The sequence below is a fragment of the Cornus florida genome, unplaced genomic scaffold (assembly GCF_030987335.1).
Source record: "Cornus florida cultivar Cherokee Brave unplaced genomic scaffold, ASM3098733v1 CherokeeBrave_3.0.0_Hap2_Chr09, whole genome shotgun sequence".
NCBI classification, from domain to species: Eukaryota; Viridiplantae; Streptophyta; class Magnoliopsida; order Cornales; family Cornaceae; genus Cornus; species Cornus florida.
Window position 1 is genome coordinate 41987313 of NW_026775579.1, and position 21289 is coordinate 42008601.

Genomic DNA, 21289 nt, shown 5'->3' on the forward strand with positions numbered 1-21289 from the left:
AGTCCGAGAATTGTCTCGTTGGAAGACATTCTCTTGTATGATGTGTATGACTAGAGCAAAATGCACAAAACTCATGTGGTGTGTAGAATTGAGTTGGAAGATAACTACCCTCCATCTAGGACTTAAACATCAACAACACACAACATAATCAACACAACAATTCTTTATCATCAACTCCACATACAATGATCCCTTTCTCCTCAATTATCAACAAGATAGGAAATAAATGGCCACGACAAGGACTGATGCTTTGCAATATAGTAAAACAAAAATAGCCTCGACAAGGGCTTCACAAGCTAAATTAAACATATACACAATATTCACAATGCGAAACTAGAAGTCACGAGACTTGCCTGGGGGCCTTTAGACTTACAATTTGCTAGCGTTCCCACGGCGAGTTTCGAGTCCCTAGAATCTCACAAACACGAAGATGATCAAAAATACACAAGGAGTATTCACAAGACATAATATTCACAATCAAACTAAAACTAAACCTAGAACTTTGGTCGCTAAACCGTTTGTAGTCCCCAGCAACGGCGCCAAAAATTGATCGGTTGGTCAATTAACATCAACCTTCACAATAGCACGAATCATTGTAAAATAGGGCTATTGGTCGGGTAAGTCGAACCACTGGGACTGCGCTAGTCTATGACAACCTAAGAGTCTAGATTACTTTTAGAATGATGAGGGGGTATATAGAGTTTTGTTGGTTTGTCACTTAGTCACTAGAATTGAAATGTGCTTAAAGAAATAAATGTAAGGAATTTAAGAGGAAGAAGTCTAGAAAAGGAGGTCTAGGGAAGTGAATTCACCACCAATCCTATAAACATACTAAATTTCTATTAACTTGGGAAACAATTTCACTACATGGCAATGATATGTAGCAATACTAGATTGCTACATTATCCTCAAGAAAATCATAGGATCAAGATTTAAGTATAATCCGTCAAAGAGCCACATGCTAGAACTACCTAGATTAGGGTGTAGCCATAACATGCTCACTAAGCTAGGGACCATCAAACCCCTCAATCACTATGGTAATAGCACATGAAGTCAAGATACAAGATTAATCCATCAAAATGAAGCCTTAAGCTATGGATTAACAAATTTCTCATACAACATGCCTTTAAACCCATTTCATAATTTCATTTCCATCCTCACTATGAAGATGCAAGTTATATAATCATGAGAGGATAAAATCTAAGACAAGATAATGAACTCAACATGATCATTTATAGGCATTGAAATCCATTACAACAAGTGTAAGTGTTCTAAATCATGAAACTACCATGTACATGAATCATTCCCCAAATTAGATGAAATTAAAGCATGCTTACAAGAGAGAGCTTTATCACCTCCCTAGATGGAGGTTTAGTTATCCATGGATACAAAAATGGAAGAAGGAAGCTTGGAAGAATAAGCCATTTTTGAGCTCCCTTCCTTTTGCTTCAAGAACACACCCTCCTTGCTCTCTTCTCTCTCCTCAATCTTGCTAGAATGAAACTTTTTTCCATTGTGTAGCCTCCCTTCTCTTCTCTTTTATAGATAAGGCCTCTCTCTCTCCCCCAAAAGACATCCTCAACCACCTCATCAATAGGGAAATCCAAAATTGGTAAATGTAAAGTGCAAGTGGCTGAAATGGGCTATTCCCGAACAACAATCTGCCCAAAATTCAAGCACTCGAAGCAAGGCCTCGAGCACTCGAATTTAGTGCAAAAAGCTCCATGCTTCACTTGCTCCGCCCAGACTTACTTTGGTTAAACAGCCATAACTTTGCGCTCCAAACTCCGAATGATGAACCGTTTGAAGATTTGGAAAGCTAATTCAGAGCTTTAAATACTTCATGTTTTGGTAGAGATCCAATTCTCAAGGATGGTTGGTCGAAAATGAAGATCAAGGCAGAATTTCATTGCTGCCAGGCAGTTCTGCTCACCTCTGGTAACAAGGCCATAACTCTCTGCTACGAGCTCCGAATGACAAACCGTTTGAAGATTTAGAAAGATAATTCAGAGCTCTAAATATACCATTTTATACTGGAAGTCCAGATCTTGAGATTTCTGGGTCAAAAGTGGCAATCAAAATTGAGTTGCACTGTTGACTGAAATTCAGCTTTTGAGCACATTGTTGATCAAAAATCCACAAGGGCTTATTTTTGCTCCCTTTTTGCAATTAAACCTGAAAATGCATAAAAACACACAAATGAAGATAATCTACAGAATTAAACAAACAACGGACTTAACTAATGCAATTTAGGGCGCTTGAATATACAGTATTCGGCGCTTATCATTGGTGACTGCTAATGCCGAAGAGGATTGTGACTGGGATTGGGTAACTAGAGCTTTGCCCAAGCAAATATCAAAAGGTTTAACTAGTTGAGGCCTCAGGGGAGGCTGCTGGTTCGCCATCAGATTTCTGCAAGAATTCCCTTGTAAAAAAGTCTGGAATGGAATTGTTTCTGCCTTTTATATATTCTATATTGACCGGGTCCTCTTTTACAAGGGTCGCGATACCAAGTCAAGCTTGAAGAGTTGTGTGTGAATTTAGGAGGTGGCCAAGTTTTACATTTATAGAAAGCCACTACTACCTTTCTCTATATAAAATATAGATAGGGCGAGTAGGGATCGTCCCAAGGGATTTGATGGTGTATCGAATTGTGAAACTATGGTAATTAGGGTTAGTAGGTCGAGTGATCACACAATTGGTTGGTTGGTTGATTAAGCTAAATTGAATTCAACTAAATAAAATAATATGAGGTAAACAAGAGAGAGAGAGGTCTTGGGGTGTAGAGATCACCACCAAGCAATACTTTTCTATACTACTAACAAGTGATCAATTGAGGGTAATGTGTTGCAATATGATAAGTGTGTGTGTGCATTAGGTTGATTCAATTGGCAAGGATGACAAATCAAGCAAGTATTGTCTAAACATCATGTGAAGAGCACAATATATCTAAACAATAGAGCATATATTGTCTAGACAACATGGGGATAGCACAATAGATCAAAACAAGTCATTAATCCTTCATTAAGCTCATAATCCACATGCAACACAATATTAGAGGAATATGCCATTTGGACTCATAAGCATGGAACATCAAATATCAAGAGTAGATTGTCCTCCCATCTAACATTACACTACCACTACACTAAATCTACACTACTACCATGAAAATAAAGCTACCTAGACTAGGGGAGAGGCACAAACCATCAAGAATAGGCATAAACCATCAAATGAACCAAAATAGCATTCATTAAGCATATCATCTTGATAATCTCTAGATCTATAGCATCAATACACATAGACATGCATCAAAAACACTAAATCTAGAGATAAGCACATGAATATCCTACTCTAGCATACATAGACATATGGGTAGAATAGAATAGTCAATTGGAAGCATTAAACCATACAAACCATGAAATAATCAAGATTTATATATACATGAATATCAAGATGTATCATACAACACTAATCCCTCAATAATACACAAGATTAGAGTATAGAAAGCATGCTTGGGGCTAACTCTAGCCCCAAGAAGATGTCTAACCACTCATGGTAGTGATGATCCAACCCTCGAGGGCTAACTCCATGGCTGCTCCTTGTTGGTGAAGATCTCCTCCAATGGTGCTCTAGCTTCCCTCCTTCCTCCTCTCCAAGAAGAGCCTCCAAGATGATTTTCAATGTGTGACAAGAGACTCTAGACCCCCTCCAAAAAGTGTATCATATTCCTTATATAGGTAGGTCAAATACACCCTATGATGAGCTGTGGTCGTGCAAGGCATATTCTCCAATGATTGGATGAAGGACGGAATAAATGAGCTGGACTTTAACTTTTTCTCGCTGGAGGAAGTTCGATCGATCGAACCTTAACTTGGATCGATCGAAGATGGGTTCGATCGATCGAACTGCATCTTGGATCGATCGAAGTGGTCTGACTCCTCCGGATAAGGACAAGGCTGAGATATTTCGAAGATATTTATGGGGAAAAGGACAAAAGTGGTTGGTAGGCGTACAGCTGTGGATAAGATCAATCATTTGAATAGGACAAAATAGGGTTCGATCGATCGAAGGTGATGTTGGATCGATCGAACTTGGAATTTCAGCAAAGGCCAAGGTTGGATCTATCGAGAAGTACTGTGATCGATCATAGATGTTCGATCGATCGAACTCTAAGTTGGATCGATCGAACTTTTTAGCTGCACAACTTTGATTCCTTTTTGCTCCTTTCTTTCTCCACTTTGCTCCCTCCTTTGGTTTATCTCAGGATTGCTTCAATTAAGCTCTTATTTGGCTGAGTTAGCTCAATTTTGGGATTAGTGCCTGAAAATATAAATAACACGTAATAAGTCTAAAACGGCAAAGTAAGATAGATAAAGGTACTAGAATGCTTAAGCTTAACGGGTTTAAATGCGCACTTTTCGGTGCTCATCATATATCAAAATCAAATATACTTAATATAGCTTGCCACCAGGCAAAAATTTGTTTAGAAGTAATATTTTGAACATCTTTTTCTAAAACATATTTTGCACTTTGACAATCAACTCTGACTAAAAACTTTTGATTTAAAATATCATCTTGAAACTTACTAATACATAAAATGATAGATAAAATTTCTTTTTTAATAGTACTGTAGTTACTCTGTGCTTTTGTCCAAACACCAGAATGGAATCGAACAAATTGTTCAGGTGCATTTGGACTGATCCGTTGTTTGAGGATGCCACCATAACCAATGTCAGAGGCATCAGTTTCAATGATTTTTAAAGAATCAGTAGTAGGAATGCCAAGATAAGGCAATGTCTTAACATACTGCTTGATAGACTTGACTATGTTAGTATGAACCAAAGTCCATGGAGGAGGATTACTTTGAAGGCGCTCGAATAGTGGTTTACATTGCTTGCGAAGATCTTTGTAGAAATTAGCAATGTAATTGAAGGATCCTAAGAACCTCTGGAGTTATGACTTATCAAGGATTTCATCTGGGAATTTATCAGCAAATTGGATTGAGCGATCAATAGGATGAATTTGTCCTTGGTGAATATGATAACCAAGAAAACGGATTTTTGTTTGAAATAACTTGATTTTAGAAGCAGAGACTACAAGACCATTTTTCCGGATAATAGCAAGAAACGTTTTTAAATGTTTCCAATGCTCGTCAAGTGACTTTGAAAATAGGAGGATATCATCAATATAGACAATAGAGAAATGACTGTAAGGATTGAAGATGTCATTCATGATATTTTGGAATTCACTAGGGGCATTTTTCAATCCAAAGGGCATAACTTTCCACTCATAATGACCAAAGGGGGTGGTGAAGGCAGTTTTATATCTATCCTTTTTTCTTAAACGGATTTACCAAAATCCTGATTTCATATCAAATTTAGTAAAAATGACTGCTTGACTAAGGCGGCTAATAAGGTCTTTCTTATTAGGAATAGGGTACCTAATACACTCTAAAACCTTATTAAGTGGTCTGTAGTTTATGACTAAATGAGGAACTCCTCTTTCTATTTCAGAGTTTTTCTGAACATAGAAGGCTAGGCAGGACCAGGCTGACTTACTTTTTCTAATGATCTTTTTATGTAAAAGATCATTAATGTCTTTTTTACAAAATTCCATTACTTCTGAACTCATCTGAATTGGTCTTGCTTTAGTAGGAATGTGTCTTCGCTTAAAGCCTTTGATGTAAGGTAACTTAACTGAATGTCTTTTTCTATGCCAGAAGGCAGTTGGTAGATCAGAGCAAACCTGATTTTTTATTTGTTGTTCGAAATCTTGAATTTTTTGTTGGAGCGCTGGATCAGCTAACTGATCATCAATACGTTTATAATTGATTTCTTCTTTTAGGAAATTCAATTGTTGAGTCTTGCTCTGCAATAAATCTGTTGACTTTGTTACTGAAGAATCAATAACTGATTTTAATTCTTTTCGAGAAAGAGGACTTAGGAATTTAAATTGAACCTCTTGACCGAAGGGTCGAGTGACTAAGCCTTCATTATTAGTCGTAAAGGGATAAAGTAGGTAAACAAATGGAACTCCTAAGATTAACTTATCAGTCATATTTTTGACCAAGACAAATGATGTCTTAAAACATACGTTGTTTTAGCAAATATGGGCTTTAGATAACTTATATTTTATGTCCATTTTACTTCCATTAGCTGAACTTAGCCTTTCAGAGGTTTTCTCATAGTATTTAGTGAGTGTGAGACCTTCCTGAATGCAATTAAGATCTGCTTCTGTATCGATCAAAGCAACGACTTTAAGCTTGAAATCTTTGTTGATGATAAGGGTAACTTTAGCATACCATTTCTGAAATGATATATGATTTAAAGTTTGGAGTTTTTTAGAAGATTCTGAATTGTTGGAATGTTCAGAGGCTTCTTCATTAGATGATTCTTTTCTTTTGAAGGAAAAGGCAGGATTTGTGTTTAATTCCTGAATATCATTTTTCATGACTTGGTTTTTTAACTTAAGATTTTTAATTTCAGTTTTTATGATGTTAATCTCTGTTTGGAGATCTTGAATAGTGACTTCTTTAGGCTTATTATTAAATCTTTCTAAAGTTTTATATAGACTAAAATTAGTTTACTAACGGTTTGGGGTTCAGGTTTTGAGTTACCTAATAATATCTTAAGTTTTTTAAGATACAAAGTTTTTAACTCAGGGTCATCAACTTTACTGATTAAATCAATAAGTAGATGTTCTTGTTCATCATTTTTGGTGAGAACATTAAGTGACTTAGTAGGATTACAATAACTATCTTTACATCCTAATGTAATATTAGGATAGCTGTGGGAAACATCGGATGACTGTGAGAAAGAACTAACTTCAGGGTCACTACTACTATCCTCAGTATCTCTTAACTGGAGTATATGATAAATAGAGTCTTTAATTTCATTAGGAATTTGTAACTGATTGATTTTCTTTTTTGCATAACAATCCTTTGCAAAGTGACCTAACCGACCACATTTATAACATTTAACTTTGCTAACATCTGTGGTATTTGTGGTATCTTTTTTCTTAGAAATCTTTTTACTGCTAGATCTCTTCATATGTTTAGACTTTTGAGAGTAACATTCATTTTTGGAGAATGCGGGTTTTCCGTAATATCTACGATAACCTTTGGAACTTTTCTTTTGAGGTTTGGGGTTTTGTCTTGAGGGAGCTATAGGGGGAAGACCATATTGTTCACAAAAGGTTCCCATTTCATATTTAACTCTCTTTCTATCATCTTGTAACTGGTTACTGATTTTCATGTCAATACACATCCTTAATCCTTCCTTTTGGATTAAGCTGATGATATTGCCATAAGTGAGGTTATCATAATCAATATTACATGTGGCTTTACTAAGAGTGTCTCTAATTTTGTGGGCAAAGAGATTGGGTAAACTATTAATGAAATTTTCTTTCCAAAATGGTTTATTACTATCATCTCTAAGCATAACTCTAGACAAGAATACATCTTTATACCACCTAAAATCACTCATGGTTGGACAAGTGAGATTGGTAAGTTGGTCATGTATTCTGGAGGCGATGTTACTTGGAGTACCAATGAAATGGTCAACTATAGTATATACCAATGTGTTAACTCCATCAGGGATTCCACGGCCTATGGCTTCATCAAAAATGGGAAGACCATTATCATCTTGTTGAACAACATTTCTTATTTGGGTTCAAGAATCTTCAGTGAGATTTTTTCCACCAGGATTTTAACATTCTTGAGAATCCCGAAGTAAGTAGATCAACAATTTTTGGTTGACTTAGGTTATGGGTAGTGACATAATTATTGGCTACCATAGATATATGACTAAGTTTATTAAGAATCTCTTGTTCAGATAAGCCGTTTATATTCCATTCATAGAGTTTATCTGAAGAAATAGAGAATTGATTTTGAATATTCTTTTCTTCAAATTGGAGGTCTGGAGGTGTTGGTCTGGGATACCAATTTTTGGTAAGGCTAGTGGGATTGACTCTTTTGTTAGTAATCCGATTGAGTTCCAAATTGGAGAAAGCATTTTCAATTTTTTGAATGTCAGAGGGGTAATTAGAATTATCCGAAGAGGAACTATCAGAACTGTCAGTATTATTAATGACAGTGAGGATTTTTTCATCTTTTTCATCTTTGGCTTTAGATTTACCTTTTTCAAGGGATTTTAGAATAGCTTCAATTTGGTGAACAACAGAAGGATCTGGCAAAGCTGGGGGAAGACCCTTTCTGTGTGTGGGCATGGAAATGATGGGTGTCTCCATAGGAGGGGTAATAGGAGGCTTGACTGGAGGTTTTGGAGGTTGAGCCAGTGAGAGCTCAATTTTGTCTAATTGGGTACCAAGGGTATGTAGGTACTAATTAGTAAAATTATTTTGTTCAATTATTTTTCTAGTATTAGCATCGCTGTGGTACTGGCTTTTAGGGGAGAAGCAGTAATTTCAGTTCCCATATAATTTCTAAAGGAGGATGGGAAGAGGAAACTGTGGTTGTATCAGAAGTTTTCCAATTAACTTTGGTGAGGACATTGACTTGACTATAATAGTTTTCCAGATAATCAAAAAATTTAATTTCTAGTTGATGTTCGATCATGAACTTTTGCCAATGACGGAGAATTTTGTTTTGTTCTTTTTTAGTATGGGTTTTGCGAAAAGATCTACGCTTTCCTTTGTTACTGGGGGATGAGTATTCATCATGTAATTTTGAAAGATTATACTTAAAAGGTTTACTAATAGTAGTTAACTGAGGATTGATTGCATTGTATTCTGCAATGAGATCAGATGGTGTAGGAGAGGTAGGTGTAGATTTAGCTTTTGGAGTAACATAACAAGGATGAGTAACCTGTTCTTCAATTTGAATACCTTTTAATTTTGTATCTGTTGGTTGGAGATGATGAAATCTAGAATTTTTTCTTTCTAGAAAAGGAATTTCACTTTCTTTCTCTAGTAGATGTGCATCAGATCTACTACAAGAAGTGGAAGGACGTGAACGAGATAGAAGACGTTGTTCATCAAAGCTTATTCTGACTGTTCCGTCAATAAATTCCTATATTCTATCAAGATTTCCAACATCATTTTGTATTTTAACTGGATGATTCTCATTTTCGAGAAACCATTCATTGGGTAAGGAAATGTCATTCCAGGCTATGGTTTTCTTAAGTTGAATATTAGCATCTGGAGTGATACTTTCAATGAGTAGTGTATGACCTTTGATATGTTTCTTAAGGGCTTTAACATTAAGATTAGTTTTTCTGGTTTTGTAATAGAATCTATAGATCAGACCTAAAGGTTGTGATCCTGGAAGCATTTTATAACCTGAAGTTTTAACATTAAGAGTTAAGGCCTTTAGAAGGTGAGGGTCAGTAAGACTAAGGGTGAGATCAGGATAACAGTTAAAATGAACTGGACCATTACAAAGATTGGTTTCAACTATTCCTAGAAGACTATCATTATAATCTAGAAATCTAGCATCACGAAGGGCTAAGAGAACTGAGGCATTAAGACCAGTATTGGTGAATGGGTTGACTGCCACTTGAACAAGACCTATGTGAATGAAGTTATCACCACGATCTTTGTGACTTTTAATTGCTTGAGCTGTGAATAACTGACATTTTTCATGTTCTTTAGATAGAGAGTAAATTTGCTCTACAGTTTTGACTACATAATCACTAAGGAAAGTTGACTTAAGAAAACTAGTTTTGTAGATTTCACGGGTTAGGATCCTAGGGATATTCCAATCACTAAAATCTAAATTAACATCTTCAACTCGGTAATCTTCTTCATTAATTATGTTTGGAACTAGAGGAAGACTAGTACTAGCTCTGGATCTAGAGCTTACAGAAGAGGATGATCTAATTAACCTATTCATGGTTACTTAACTCTCACTATTCTTGATGGGTTGACTGGTTGAAACAAACTATTTTCATGGTTCTCTCTCAGTGATATCTATATCTTATCCACGCGCTCATCCGCTCATGCCGCACTGCTCAGGTCCTCTCTTAGGGACTTACTGTTTGAATTTAGGACTTACTGTTTGGATATGGACTCACAAGAAAGGAAATAGAAGTACAAAGTGAGAAACAATGAATAGAATGTTAGAACAGAATCAATAAAATCAAGAGAAGATAGAGTAAAGAAACAAAATAGATTACTCAATCAACCACTAAATGGCTCTGATACCAAAGGGGGAAGCGCACATTAACTTCAAAGGGGGAAGCGCACATTAACTTAACACAGATAAAGCTATTAAAATAAATAAGGCGGTATATAACCGACCAAGATATATATAATATATAATAAACAGAAGTAAATGTAATTGAAATCAAACTTATATTAATATAACTGAGAATGACTGAAAGTAACTTATAAATTACTGATAGTAGTCTGACAAATACAGCATACTGGTATAAAATTACACTCAGAAAAGATTAATAAAACTGAACAGAAGATTACAATTTGAAACTGAGAAAATGTTATGAAGCCTGAAATATCTCGAATGAAGCCTGAAATCTCTTGAATGAAGCCTGAAATGCAATGGGACTGATCATTGCTTTTATAACCGGGCTTCTGCACTATTGGAGGATACTTCAGTACGAATCTTGGCTTTTGAAAAGTGACTTTTGCTTTTGACTGTAGATGATTAGTAACTTTTATTATAGATGAATAGTATCTTGTCGGGGTACTGTAGAAACAGTAATTCTGCCGACAGTTACTGTAGAAATAGAGACTTTGACCGGTTACGTAGTATTCTTGACTTTTACTGTAGCAAATAGTAACTTTGACCAAATAGTGACTTTTTCTTCCATATCAATCGTTAATTAAAATGGGTTTTGATATGGATCCTGACTATCTTGGAATACAGAATCGTCATATAAATTAACTACTGGATGACTTGATTCAGTAGCAAAGGAAGTATCAGCTGCCTCTTCTTCATCTTTAGACAATTCTTGTATGCGATCAGTCAGTGAGGCTGCCATCTGCCTGAGCTCGTCTAGTTCTGACTTGGAAGTATGCTTCCGTGACTTGGTAGAAACAGTAGAACCAGTAGGGGAAGGCTGTTTCTGTTGAATGACTTGCTTTGTTTGAAGAGTGACTTGTGTTTGGGAAGTAACTTGAGTGGAGGATTGTTTGGGATAATCATCGTTGACATATCCAATAATCCTATTAAATTTGAAAGTATCCCACCATTTAACATAGTGGCGACGGATGACGATATTGTCTTGGATATCATATTGCCATTTAAATATCCATGGGACTTTGTATTTACTACAAAATAACAAGAGGACTGGAAATTGGGAACTATGTTTATTAACTTTATGAACAGTGTGAAAGTATTTGACTTGATCTGCAAGGGAGAGGGGGAGGATTTCTGGAATAGCTCCATGAAGAGTCCACCATCTCAAAAACCAGGTAGGAATTTGACTGTTGAAATGACTGTCAAAATTTATGAACCAGGAATGAGTAAATGACTCATTTTGGTATAATAGAATAGAGGACCAGGCTGTCTTATAATCATAATATGTAAACTGAATATTATGATCAGGTAAGGGTTAAGGTAGGTAAGGGTGATTGTCTCATTCATTCATGGAGATTATCCGTTGAATGTACAGGGAATAGTAAATAACTTTGGAAGAATCATTCTTATCATAAGTTGTTTTGACTGTGATAGAGTCAGTATTGTACAGGATATTTCTATAAAACCGAAAAGTTTTAGAAGGATGGCCTGGGGCATAGTGAAGGTTACTTTAAAAATAGGAGCGGGCCAATTCAAGTGAATCTTTAATGTGACTAAGGTGTGGCTCAATGTAAAACAAGGAAGTAGGGGGTTTTTCTAAAGTTTTTTAGAATGCTACGTAACCAGTCAAAGTTATTATTTCTACAGTAACTGTCGGCAGAATTACTGTTTCTACAATACCCCAACAAGATACTATTCATCTATAGTAAAAGTTACTATTCATCTACAGTCAAAAGCAAAAGTCACTTTTCAAAAGCCAACATTCACGCTGAAGCATCCTCCAATAGTGCAGAAGCCCGGTTATAAAAGCAATGCTCAGTCCCATTGCATTGTAGGCTTCATTCGAGAGATTTCAGGCTTCATAACATTTTCTCAGTTTCAAATTGTAATCTTCTGTTCAGTTTTATTTATCTTTTCTGAGTGTAATTCTATACTAGTATGCTGTATTTGTCAGACTACTATCAGTAATTTGTAAGTTACTTTCAGTTATTCTCAGTTGTATTAATATAAGTTTGATTTCAGTTACATTTACTTTCGTTTATTATATATTATATATATCTTGGTCGGTTATACACCGTCTTATTTATTTTAATAGCTTTCTTTATTTCAATAGCTTTATCTGTGTTAAGTTAATGTGCGCTTCCCTTTGGCTCTGATGCCAAAGGGGGTGGTGAAGGCAGTTTTATATCTATCCTTTTTTCTTAAACGGATTTGCCAAAATCCTGATTTCATATCAAATTTAGAAAAGATGACTGCCTGACTAAGGCCGCTAATAAGGTCTTTCTTATTAGGAATAGGGTACCTAATCCACTCTAAAACCTTATTAAGTGGTTTGTAGTTTATGACTAAACGAGGAACTCCCCTTTCTAGTTCAGAGTTTTTCTGAACATAGAAGGCTGGGCAGGACCAGGCTGACTTACTTTTTCTAATGATCTTTTTATGTAAAAGATCATTAATTTCTTTTTTACAAAATTCCATTACTTCTAGACTCATCTGAATTGGTCTTGCTTTAGTAGGAATGTGTCTTCGCCTAAAGCCTTTGATGTAAGGTAACTTAACTGAATGTCTTTTTCTATGCCAGAAGACAGTTGGTAGATCAGAGCTAACCTGATTTTTTATTTGTTGTTCGAAATCTTGAATTTTTTGTTGGAGCACTGGATCAGCTAACTGATCATCAATTTGTTTATAATTGACTTCTTCTTTTAAGAAATTCAATTGTTGAGTCTTGCTCTGCAATAAATTTTTTGACTTTGTTACTGAAGAATCAATAACTGATTTTAATTCTTTTCGAGAAGGAGGACTTAGGAATTTAAATTGAACCTCTTGACCGAAGGGTCGAGTGACTAAGCCTTCATTATTAGTTGTAAAGGGATAAAGTAGGTAAATAAATGGAACTCCTAAGATTAACTTATTAGTCATATTTTTGATCAAGACAAATGATGTCTTAAAACATACGTTGTTTTGGCAAATATGGGCTTTAGATAACTTGTATTTTATGTCCATTTTACTTCTATTAGCTGAACTTAGCCTTTCAGAGGTTTTCTCATAGTATTTTGTGGGTATGAGACCTTCCTGAATGCAATTAAGATCTGCTCCTGTATCAATCAAAGCAACGACTTCAAGCTTGAAATCTTTGTTGATGATAAGGGTAACTTTAGTATACCATTTCTGAAATGATATATGATTTAAAGTTTGGAATTTTTTAGAAGATTTTGAATTGTTGGAATGTTCTGAGGCTTCTTCATTAGATGATTCTTTTCCTTTGAAGGAAAAGGTAAGATTTGTGTTTAATTCCTGAATATCATTTTTCATGACTTGGTTTTCTAACTTAAGATTTTTAATTTCAGTTTTTATGATGTTAATCTCTGTTTGGAGATCTTGAATAGTGACTTCTTTAGGCTTATTATTAAATCTTTCTAAAGTTTTATATAGACTAAAATTAGGTTTACTAACGGTTAGGGTTCAGGTTCTGAGTTACCTAATAATACCCTAAGTTTTTTAAGATACAAAGTTTTAAACTCAGGGTCATCAACTTTATTGATTAAATCAATAAGTAGATGTTCTTGTTCATCATTTTTGGTGAGAACATTAAGTGACTTAGTAGGATTACAACAACTATCTTTACATCCTAATGTAATATTAGGAAAGCTGGGGGAAGCATTGGATGACTGTGAGGAAGAACTAAATATACTCTCATATATATATATATATGCATAAATACACTATATATGTAAACGTCATCAAGTGAGAAAAGAGAAATGAGGATATGGATGAAAGGCTTAAAAGGGCTGTTTTGTCCAAAAAAAAAATAGTTTTAACTTTCCATAAAAAGTTAAAAACTTGTAATTAATGTCTTCATTAATTACAATTTTACTAACCAATAAGAATAGTAAATGAGCAGTCGCCTTAGCAACTATCCTTAGCATTCTTCTTATTTTTATTAAATTTCAAAATATTTTTTCTTCATAAATATTTTACGATAACCAAACACCAAAAAATAAAAAAATAATTTTTATAAAATATTTTACATCCAACCAGATGGAGATGAAAGCTAGTTTCAACCCTACATAATTTGTTTAAAGCTTTCAATATTAATAATTTTTTCAAGTAACAATTAGGAAGTCCCTTTGTCTCCCCATCTTTTTGGAATCTCTCTTGCTTTTTGAGGAAGGTCCTTGAGCACAATTTTGATTTCAGTTCCCCTGTAAAAGCCACAAATTCGGTGTTCCCTTGTCTACCTCCGAACTTAGAGCGGGCACACCAATTCGCAATGACTCTCTCACATCAGTTGATAACAAAAACCAATTTTCAAATTTTGATATAATTTTCTGATATATACATAAATATATAGAGAGAGAGGTCCATACACAACCACATGATCCATTTACCACTTATAAAAAAGAAAAGAACGGGGATAAGATACGAATTTCATGAGAAAGAAAAACACACACCCATACCCAAAACACGCAACACTAAATAATTTGAGGAGTTATCGCATCATTGGACGACCCATTTCACTCTCTAGATGCAAAGGTACAATTGAATTTTCTGATTCTATCCCGTGACGAGTTATCTCTATTGCCAAGCAGTCCCTTAATTCCGTCACAACAAAATTCATGTTTGGTCTTCGGGTGGAATTGCGAGATACGCAAGACATTGCTAATTCTACAGCTTTCCAAACAGAATTAACCTCGAAATCTCCCTGCAATCTGGGATCAACAATACTTTTAATATCCCCATTTGCAAGCTTAGAACTAACCCATTGGATTATGTGAATATTGCGATGGCCTTCTGATATTGGTGGCCGACTTGTAATAATCTCCATGAGAACAATCCCGAAGCTATAAACATCACTTTTATCATTTAACCTACTTGATGTGCAATACCTGCAAGTCCACGCATGCAAAACATTTATATAAAATCCATCACCATATACTAACAAAAATAACGTTTTCTAATTTGAACCCATTGTTTAGTCGGTAATCATTTATTTTTTCTAAGCTTGTGATCAACTTATTCAAGAAAATGTTTTCAAAAGCACTATGAATTGGTATGCTGTTGGAAAATACTCTAATTTTGGATGAATTATTGAAACTTGTGAGCCACGAGTATAGTTCATGACAATTCTTGTGCCTAGCTAAAAATATCTCTAATCTATAAAAGTCCAGTTTTTTTTTATATAATTAAGAGCTAGTTTTGAGAAATCAAGTAGAAGTAAAGACAAATTCTACGTACTAAAAAAAGAAAAATACTTACTCAGGGTCAAGGTAGCCAGGAGTGCCAGTGACACTCGTTGATACATTAGTTCCACCTTCGGCAGGAAAAACTCTGGACAAACCAAAATCAGAAAGCTTGGCTTGGAAATTTTCATTCAACAAGATATTGGTAGTCTTTATATCTCTGTGGATTATTGGTGGCTTACAACCATGATGCAGATACTCCAGCCCTTCAATTGAATGTCCACATAAGTAATAGCTTTGCAATTACAGCTAAAATAAATAACATATATGTGAAGTTAAGGGAAAAAATGTACAGTACTACTGCAATCTCCTTACTGACCTTGTGCCGCATCAGTTGCTATTCGGAGCCTCTCTTCCCAATTCAAAAAAGTTGAATTACTATCTGCAACAATGAATTATATATCAATTTAAAGAGGAAGTTCAACACAAGAAAATTGTCCAATGACATTTCAAAGGAGAAAATTTTATACTTCTTGTAAAAATTTGGTATCAGAAGGATGCATAGTTTTATTGTGGGTGTCTGCGTGTTTATTTGAACTTTCAGGAAAAAAATACACAAATAAATAGACATGTATACCTATGAGATGCCGTCTTAAGTTTCCATTAACCATGTAGTCATAGATGATTCCGATGTTGGTGCCTTCTTTGCAGTAGCCAACAAGTGAAGTTAAGTTCTTATGACGAACACAACTAAGAAGGTCAGCCTGCAATAGAAAGCCACATTTAGTTCAACATACATAAACATTGATGAGCTCAAAAAAAATTAGTTGGCATTTCTTGCTACAAATATTCGTTTTTCTGTGAGTTTATTTTTTTATATTTCACACAAAGGTACTTCTGTGGATATCATCCTCCAAGGGTGATGGTTTAGAAAGCTAGTGTTGGAGTTACGCAAGTTACCTCAGCTAGGAATTCTTTGTGCCCTTGAACTGAGGACGGAGAGAGCATCTTAACAGCAACCTGAGAGTTACCTAAGTAGCCATGGTAAACTGTTCCAAATCCTCCTTTACCAACAACCCTCTTGAAATTATTGGTAATACTCAAAACCTCTGAGTATGTTAACGATCTATTCTTCTCCTCAAAGGACCTATCTTCTAGGGTTATTTCTGCATCCACCTTCCTCACTACTGAGTCCAAATAAAATTCAATTGAGCAGATTTTTGTTACAAAAAATTGGATATCATGCTCTAAGACTAGTAGATATTTACTATAAGGAAAATGATTCTCATACCTCGTTTTCTTCTTTTAATGATCCACTAAGTAGCCATTATTGCAGTTATTAGTAGCAAACACAGTGCGGCAGCGGATGCCACTACTGGAACAACCATGCTCTTTTTTTTATTTTTGCATGGAATAGACTGACATGGATTTGTGTTTTCACCTTCAATTTCTTCGATACTATTTATGATGAAAAATGTTAGACAAGGAGTCCACAAATGCGAATTAATCATTTCTTAATCTATCATAGCTGTAGCTATTTAAAAAGCAGCTGCAGAGATGGAGTCAGCTTGGTTTTTAATTTTTCATAGTACTGAAATTAAAACAGAAAATAGTTCAAATATTCGTTTCACTAACAGTATTTATAAGAGTAAAAAGGATCCAACCTTGGAGAATAATCTTTTGGAGTTCTCTAAAAAAAAAAATTGCCATTTGAGTTCTTGAAAACTTTTTTCAGAGGATCAAACCAAACAAATTCTTAATAATTAACTTTTCCTCTTAAAATTTGTTTTCCTCTGAAAACAAATTAAATTGACCTATATATGGTATATGGAGGAAAAAATAAAATATGAATTTATGCTTCTTCTTTGGAAATTAATCTTGGTGATTCAGGTTGATAGATTTTGAGAAAAGAGAGAACCTCAATGACAATGATCCATTCTTCGACCTTGCAACCAGATCTGCTGGAAGTGAACCTGTGAAGTTGTTTCCCTTCAAGTTTCTGCAGAAGAAGAGTGAACATGATCCCCGTTTTTTTACATGCCAACAGACTTGCAATCTGATTATAAGATCTATGTAACTTACAGGACTTTCAGGGAAGCCAACTGAGAGAGAAAATTAGGCACTTCTCCACTTAAGTTATTGTTTGACAAATCCCTGAAAGAAACAAAAGTAAAACTTGGATTATCATTAATTATGAGAAAACAAAAAGAAAAACACTTTTATTTATTCTTTCTATAACCAAATAAATAAAAATTCATTAATTTATTTATTAACAAGCCTGACATGTTAACTAGTATTTGCTACAAGAGACTAACATACTTACAAAAATTGTATCATCGTGAGATGGATATGTAAGGAACTATCTCCCCTGTCAATCCACCTGAGGACAAGTTCCTAATTCCAAGTTGAATAATTTAATCAAGAAATGATTAGTGACAAAATCAAGAAAAGTTACATATATGCACTGGTAATTTGAGGCCATAAACATACAAGGATATGATCCTAGGGGAATCGAAACCATTGTAGCTACAATTGAGGCCAACCCACACGTAATCTTGAGGGGCACATGGATCTCCTTGCCAGTTTCTTGTCACATTATAGATCGACTTTATGCTCATCATAGCAGCAACTAATATTTCAAGCATATGAGAGAGTTAATTAGAACATGAGGAAGAACGAAGAAACATTAAAGGTAATTGGAAAGAACATAGTTACCATCTTTGTCATCTGTTTGTGAGTATAGAAACTGTTTTACAACATAAATCTCGATGGCATTGATGATGGGAGGGAGATTTGAATGACTGGTTTTATTGATTGAAAGCTCATAATTTGGATAACTCATAGGTGATGTGCTGTTTATCGTAGTTGATGATAAATAAACTGGGGAAACAGGTTTTTTATACCATTGTTTCCCATTCAAGTAAATGTTGAATTCTCTGGTTTGGTTTTCTTGCAACACTTGAACTTCCGCAAAGTATAAGTAGATATAAAGTTGGTCTGTGGTACTGTCAGGTTCCCATGAATAGTATAAGGAATCGCTGCTAACATTTGGTGTGATGGCAGAGGTCATGACTTTAGATGGTGGCTGGTACAGACCATCTGATTCAACTATTGAATCCGATGTTGGGGTACTTAACTTTGTGTAGCTTAAGCTATAGGGCCTCCACACGCGATCATAAACATCATCTCTGTATCTGAGAGACATTAGCACCACAGGCATGACTCGTGAGCATATATATAAATATATCAAGTACTACAGAAATTCAAATGAAAGAGAAACTTAATTGATTCTTCCTAGCTAGTTAATTTGTAAATTCAGATAGGAAAGACCAACCTGATATTTTCACTGACATAGTCATCTCTTGTTGAACCCAAATCTTGACGCAACCAGAATTCTAGTGGTACATTATTTTTTGTTTCATACATAGAATTATTCAAAGGCCTTAACTCCAATGCTGAGATGAAAGGTGTTCCATGGCCTGTGTTTACAAGACAAACATTTATATAATCTTCAGTGGGAACATGTATGATCTCCTTCCTCCAAGTAGAGGTTGAATCGTCGATTGTCACTGTTTTCCAGAAATTAACTCCAATGTGCAGATCGAAAATTGGTGGCTGATTTTGATCATCATAATTTCCATACAAGAACCACGCTCTTATCAAATATTTATTACCTCTCCCTCCTTGAGGTCTTAGTGTATAACAGTTTCTGGTTCCTTCAGGAAAGCTTCTAACATTCAGAAACTGTTGTCCGCCTGAGTCACTAAAAAATTCAGATGATATGGGCATGCTCAAACCAGTCTCCACAAAGTTTGCATCTGAACTAAAATGTAGTTCTGTTGCCGTGTCGGTGTAGCTCAAAGCTTCGCGCATCCCACAATCTATGCTTATGAATCCTGCAAGAGATTTGTTCGACTTAATTTGGAAAAAGAGCAGTGCTATGAACAGTTGCGCAAACGATTAGGGAGAGAGTTAGTGAAACTCACATACCAACTTTACACTCACAATTTTCTAAAGTTTAGAAGGTGAGAAAATATCACTAAGTTGCGTCCTTTGGTAGTCTAGAGTTGTCTTGTTTTGTTAGATGTAAGAAAGACCACTTGAAGGTTTGTTTATTTCAAATCCAAGTCTAGAACTGTAACAAATGCAAAATCTATTCGCAGACAGTTAAAAAAAATTCAGTTTGACATTTTATCAAACAAATAGTAGTCAATTCCAATGCCCTCAAAATTCACCAATCATGAGTAAGCAAGAACAATGAACACCCAAACCCCATAACAAACCATACCCATTGTTACCAAAATCTCAAAATCCACCATCAATAAGCAAGCACTCTTCACAGGATCTCTCACTCCCACTAGCTTCGGTTTCGAGATACTTTACAAAATCGATCGATTTTAAGCTTGGAAAAATGACATAACTTAAGTGAAATTGGATCCGTATGTCATTTTCAGACAATTAGTGAAAATTATTTTACCGTAATATGCACCCGAATAGCTGAAAAATACTGTAAATATTTTTGGAACTTCAAAGCAAACGGAGCTTATAAATTTGGAATTAGAAAAGAAGTTACCCAAAATATCATGATACAACCGTAAAAACATAACAACCGTAAAAACATAGTTGCTAATCATGGAGCATAACAGTAGTCTCAGAAAATCTTGTGAGGGATGTTTTTTATTTGTGGGGGTAAACTTATATGATAAGTCAATTTTTGTAATGTTAATAGTTTTTTTTGTAAATTTTTAAAAGTTTGAAGTATAAAATGCAGGAAAAAAAAAAAAAAAAATCTGTAAAGTTGAATTATAATTTTAATAAGGACATCTTCACAAATTTTTAAAAATTTAAAATATAAAAGGAAAACAATTTAATGGTAGTGAATTGTAATTTCAAGAAAAACATCTTTATAAATTTTATAAATAATAAGATATAAAATAAAAATATAAAAGGTCCAATGAGGGCAGCGGCCCCCAATGATCCCATGTTAGGTTCGTGCCCGCCAGCAGTAGTAGTAGGCAATCTGTTGACTTACCAAAAGAGTAAAAAAAAAAAAAAGTTTAAGAAGAAAAAAAAAAATATATATATATATATTAAGAGAGTTTTCTTCATAAACTTTTAAAAGTTTAAAGTAAAAAATGCAGGGAAAAAAAAAATCTGTGAAGATGAATTGTAATTTTAGTAAAGACATCTTCATAAATTTTAAAAAATTTAAAATATAAAATACGAAAAAAAATAATAATTTAATAAGAGTAAATTGTAATTTTAATAAGAATATTTTTATAAATTTTATAAATAATAAGATATAAAATAAAAATATAAAAAGTCCAATGAGGAGAGCGGCCCCAACTAATCCCATGTTAGGACCGTGTGCCGGCAGTAGCAGTAGGCAATCCGTTGACTTACCCAAAAGAGTAATAAAAAAAATGTTTAAGGAGAAAAAAAAAAAAATATATATATATATATATATATATATAGAGAGAGAGAGAGAGAGAGAGAGAGAGAGAAACTTTAGGAAGAAGCCAATAACAAAAGCCTACACAACTATACAAGCAGCAACAGATATTATAATAACATTATTATTATTTTGTGTGATTTTAATAAAAAAAATATTGTTCAACTATACTTCTTAATTATTTTTTACTTCTTAATTATTTTTTATTTGTTATTATGTTGTTCATAAAAGTTATTAAAACCAAACGAGAGGGAAGAAAGAGAGACGATGAGGATAGAGGAATGGAACCCAATCTAATTGAAGAGAGAAAGAAATGTCGTTTTAGAAAGAAAGAAAAAAAAAATGGTAAGAGCGATGATGTGTTCATGTCATGTAAGAATTGAATCAAAATAAGTTCCAAAATTCTTATAAAATTATACGAGTATTTTAGTATTTCAGAAT

The 21289-nt window shown here is 34.4% G+C and overlaps 1 pseudogene; it reads right to left on the reverse strand.

The window, feature by feature from the left end:
* Nucleotides 1-14588: 14588 nt before the first annotated feature.
* Nucleotides 14589-19353, reverse strand: LOC132272534 (probable LRR receptor-like serine/threonine-protein kinase At1g51880; annotated as a pseudogene).
* Nucleotides 19354-21289: the final 1936 nt, after the last annotated feature.